We start from the raw sequence: 6,140 nt of genomic DNA on the forward strand, positions 1-6,140 counted from the left end.
ATATGTGTGTGTGTGTATATATATGTATATATATGTATTTATATATATACATATGTGTATATATATGTATATATATACATATATATATATATATATATATATATATATATATATATGTATGTATATATATATATACTGTATATACACACACACACACACATATATATATATATATATATATATATACTGTATATAAGTAAATTTACCTATATAAATAACCTTACACATAAATATATATATAAATATGTATATATATATATGTGTGTGTATATGTATATATATGTATATATAAATGATCCATTAAATGGTTGGTTGCAATTTTTATTCGATTTTCCCACGTTATCAAGAGATTGATTGATTAGCGAAAAAGAGGTAATTCGAATATGAAAAAATATGAGAGTAACACCGAAGTATGGTACCCTTGCTTAGAGAGCTTTAATGTGTTGGTAACAGTTATCTGTGTTGGTGCATAAACAGATTATTATGCTGAAGTTAATGTATGTATGGTATGTATGTGTTTATGACCATTTAGATTTGTTTTCTGGAACTGTCTCCTGTTTGAGGAAATGATTAACATTGATTCGATGTATAAATATACACACATGCATGTGTATAACTTATAAATACATACACACAATCATATATAGTACATATGTAAAATTACATGAACACATACTGTATATGCTGGTGTATATATATATATATATATATATATATATATATATATATATATATATATATATATATATATATGAGTATACATACATACATACATATATGTAATAATCATATATTACATGTTTAAAACACATGACGTAATAGGTCATTGTGAAGTAGAAGCTAGTGTGAGAAGTGCTGTAGTCAGATCATAGCAGGATGTGAATACCAGATCTCAGCAATGTAACATTTTTATGAAGAATAAACACAAATACGAATCGTGAGAAAGAGTTGTGTCGCCACCGGATGCAGGTGTCTTCCTATAGTAATGTTTAGTTTACATTATGTGTTTAAATGCTGAGATAACTGACTATACGATATCTGTGATATCGATATTTTAGCCAGTTCTTATCAATACATCATATGGAATGGTCATCCGACCAAACCAGCTATACTCCTGTGATGGAGATGTTAACACTGTTGTTTTTAAAGAATAAACCATTTTAAAGTTAACTTGATTGACTTTACTTGAAGATGTAACATACCAACTAACATACTTAATGTGTGTTAACAACAGTAGCACACTAATATATATACATACATACCTACATACATACACATACATACATACATACATACATACACATACATACACAGACACATGTTATCGAGAGATTCTGTAAAATGTTTCTATTCCGAAACTTCGCGAAACTTTGTAGTGAAAACAACATTCGCAGTTCGTAGTACTTGATTAATTGTTGAAAAGATTAACGTCTTTTTTATTTGGCTGAGTCTTGGAACAAGCATTTATTTGTTCTTGCGTCTTCTTTTTAAACGATTAACAGACAACAGCAGAAGTTGGGGACAAACTTCAGCGAAGGCAAAGTTGCAAAGCTGTCCCGACATACCAAACACTTTAACAACTTTGCCGCTGACAACTTTGCCTGGCTAAGACACTTTCTCTTAGCTACGTTGAGATTTTGGGTAGGAGGTTGGGGGGGGGGGGGGGACAAATAAATGATAATGGATAGAATGTTGGTTTAATGTCCCCGTCTATTTTTTCTTCTTTGTATAAATGTTTCAGGTGTCATAAACGAGTGTATTTCTTGTTAACTATTCAATAGACCATACTACTTTTCCTTCCTTAAACCTTAAAACAGGAACTTTGGTTGCTGAAATTGAAGCATTTCAGTTGATATATCTCAATATTAGTCCCAATTATGGCATAAATGTTTCTTGAAATTTATATCGAGTATAATACACATTATTTATCAAGTTTCGTAACTTATTTTTTCCTAACATTCATTCATAACAGGTGTAAAACTGAGAACTAAATCATTTGATAAAACTATAATTGGCCGCAAAAGAGAAAGGGATCCGCTTGATGGACCAAATGACTCCTTAGAGGAGGGCATACAAATACTAGAATGTTATGATAATAAAGATTGAAAGATTATATTTATCAGTGTAATACCCAACGTTCTTTTACAAAATTATACAGGGGATTCATAATACAATAGCCACTTTAAATAATTCCAGAACTAGAGAGGAAATGAATGAGTGAATATGACTTTGGGGGGTTATTTGCAGCCTTTGGGGCAATTGCACTATGGTGGTGAGTCAAAGATATATATAATTTCTTTCCTGTCACGCTGACGGGCAACAATCTCGCATAAATTGCAAAAACTATAGTTGCGATTAGGGAAGGGGAAGGTGTCGGATTGAATTTGTGTGCGCGCTCGTGTGCGTGTGAGTGCAGGTCTAATCTCAATATTTAGCCGTCATTGTTGACGGGTCGCGTACACTGCTTCTATATTATGAGCCGATGTAAAAACTGTTCAGTTATTAAAGCCCCTCGTTTTTCAAATTGGTGACCACAAACCAGAAATAGACGTCACTAAAATACCATATCAAAGCTAGACAGAATAGAATCGTAGCATTTGGAATAATGCAATTGTTCCTGTTTATGTATAACATAAAAAGAAAGCATTCGTGTCATTATCTCCTCTTTGCAGGGAATAGCATTAAGGCTTCTACGTAACTCGTTCAGTCATCAGGGAAAGGCCTGATTTGAATAAGAGATACACGAAAGCCTTCTCTCTTCCATCTGCAACAGAATGGAGGAGAAAAAAAGACAGTATAGCAAAGTAGTTATGTTAATCTCATATATTCTCCCTCCTTGCTCCGAATGGTCAAAGGAAACTTTGCTATTGAAAACACAATAGAATTAAGATTTCGCTTCCTAATCAAGAATCTGACAGAAGGACAAATTTCCAGCATATGGCTTTTAAGACAAATATTCTAAATATTGGTCAGTATACATTTTATAGTTGGTTTGATAAAAATAAACATAGCAAAATAGGGAAAACAATAAAATTAACGTTTTGATGATATATTTTTGATAACTCATAATTTATTTTATAATACATTTGATATATCTCGTATTAAAAAGCTGACCAAGAATACACTTGAAATAAACAAATAAATTTAGAGGTTTTATAGAATGCGTTTTTTTTTTTTTTTTTTTTTTTTTTTAGGTTTTACAGAATGCGTGTGTGTGTGTGTGTGTGTGTGTGTGTGTGTGTTTTTTTTTTTTTTTTTTTTTTTTTTTTTTTTTTTTTTTTTTTAGGGTAAAGGGCGAACACAAGCGTAAACCCTTTGATATGTTTCAAGCGGTTTACAGAATGTCATCCGTTTCTGCTGCGGATAAAGTTTTACATAAAGGAAAAAAGTTAGAAAAAAACAAATTTTGAGATAAAGAAAAAGTTCGGAAATAAGGTTTGTTGTCAAAATCTCATTTTGCTTTTTGTCACTGAAATGCGAATTAACCAGAATGTCTTATTTTCATTAGTGTGGGACAATGCTTGTGGTGAGAACACAATTACACGCACAAATACACTATCACATCCAAAATTTATCTCTATTCACATTAAACATATTTTCTATTAAGAGGGACTTTATAGAAAAAACAACAATAGTCAATTCCTTATTAATTACTTAGAGATACTAAATCAATAGGAGCCTCTCTCTACGATATGACCGTTGGAAGTAACTTATTCCCTTATTCTGGACTTTGATACATCAGCAAAATTACGCTGATCAACATTAATATAATTCGTGCGCCTCGGCTGTGCCAGCTTGATACAAATGCACGTATTGAACGAGATTATTTTACGTCATTAGTTATATTGCAACAGACTTAAATTCTTAATATATTTTGAAATCTAAAGCATAATTTCTCAGGAATTATTTCATAAATTCTCTACGGTAAAACTATCATGGATGCTGAAAATGTTCGTTTAACCTTAGTTATTTCACTTTGAGAGTTTTATGAGGCTTTGCTTGAATATTTCTATTTTTACATTTTCTATATCTGACCTGCTCACGAGAAGGTAACCAGCAGTTTATTTTAAAGCAATACATTCAAAAGCAACTCTACTTATTCTGCTTCGGGCATCTGTCGTCGGTTTTCGTTGCAGTTTCTTTCAAACATTATTATTATTATTATTATTATTATTTTTATTATTACTACTACTAGCTAAGCTGCAACCCTAGTTGGAAAAGCAAGATGCTATAAGACCCAGGGCTCCAACAGGGAAAAATAGCCCAGTGAGGAAAGGAAATAACGAAAAGAATAAATATGAGAAATAATGAACAATTCAAATAAAATATTTTGAAAACAGTATCAGCATCAAAATAGATATTTCATATATAACCCTTAAATAGACATATGTCAGCCTGTTCAACATAAAAACATTCGCTACAAATTCCAACTTTTGAAGTTCTACAAGTATAAAGAGCAACCAAAGATTTAAGACCTCCACCAATGAAGATTGTCAACATTTTTGATAAAGTCAGCGGACCAAGCTTTCCCCTTTTTCATATGCTGACCGTGAATGAATATACTGAATAGCAACAACCAAAATGGCGATCTTGATCAGAATCACCTCCAAAATTTAATGGGCTCTTCCGGAGCATGATACCAATCCGTTAAAATTTGGTGAAAATCGGACTAGATGTTTTGGCTTAATCCTGCTTGCAGACAAACAAAGAGATAAACAAACACAGATAGAAATATAACTTTGGCGGAGAAAATATTTGGTTTTTCGTAAACCAATGTTTCGTTTATTACTTCCATCATGGTTCGATCACTCCTACTGTTTCTCCTCTTCCCTCTTTTATGTTAACATTCTTGCTTCTCTCAGTCGTGGTCTCCCCTCATCGCCAGAGTTGGTGCGATCCTTTCTTCTTCGCAGATAAATGCAATCGTCGTTGGAATTTGCCCAATTTGCAGCACATTTACCTGTTTGTCTCTCGGCGACAATTGCGACAATATACTGAAGTAAGACGTTGTTGAGCTTCTGATCTTTTCTGCAATTTTCGTTTCATTAAGTAAACTTGGGGAAGTAGTTCGGTTTCTGGAAAATCTGCAGCGTCGAATTGCATCTCTCAACTCTAATTTTAGAACGTTTCTAGTGTCTATGTTGCCTTGAGATTTCTTCATATTTTGTTGATATCTAATGCTTATTGTTATTAATTATCTTTGTTGTGTGCGAAATAAGATTTTGCCATGAGTGACACTCTTTTATCATACCAATACGTCCATCACTTAGTGCTGACAAGTAACGCTCATAATACCAATTAATGACATAAGAACAGCATTGGTTATAATAACAACAACATCAACAACAATAACAACAATAAGAGCAATCAGAGATTTCTGATCCCCGCCAAAAGTTAATGGAGTCGTCAATGTGCTAATGTCTATCTGAGGTGGAATTTTTGTTAAAATCCAACATTTGTTTTAACGCTATCGTTAAAATTGCGAAAAATTTAAATGCGATTCTAGAATTCGGATCCGGATCATCTCCCAAATTTAATGGGGTCGTCCATGACCTAAGATCAATCCGTTGAGTAGTTTTGGCGTGAAACTGTCCTCAGACGCACAGCCAAAGAAATAGATAAATAAACTAGAAGCCGGATTCGCATCATCTCCAAAATTTAATGGCGTGGTTCATGACCTAAGATCTATCGGTGGTGAAAGTTTGGTTAAAATCTGTCGATTAGTTTTGACTATATCTTTAAAATGGTGAAAAATGCAAATCCGGGTAAGGATCATCTCCAAAATTTTATGGGGCGCTCATGACATAAGATCTATCTGTGGTGAAAATTTCTTCAAATCCGTCGAGTACTTTTGACATAATCCCGTCCACAGACAAATAAAATAAACCGACTTGATTGCAAAACCTCCTTGACGAAGGTAATAATTGATGACAGCGTTCATATTGACGATTAACGTACATCGTACTAAGGTCTACAAAGCGTCGTACTATATACCTCAGCAGACTTCACAAAGTACAAACATTGTATGAGTTCACAAATTAAATACTTCAGAGCTGTCTAAAATTTTGCCTTCCAGTTTGCATCTAGCCAAAATCTTGACTTAAATATTAAGCACACTTTAACAACACCCACCCCCAACT

Source organism: Palaemon carinicauda, chromosome 3, assembly GCF_036898095.1.
Source record: "Palaemon carinicauda isolate YSFRI2023 chromosome 3, ASM3689809v2, whole genome shotgun sequence".
Classification (NCBI taxonomy): Eukaryota; Metazoa; Arthropoda; class Malacostraca; order Decapoda; family Palaemonidae; genus Palaemon; species Palaemon carinicauda.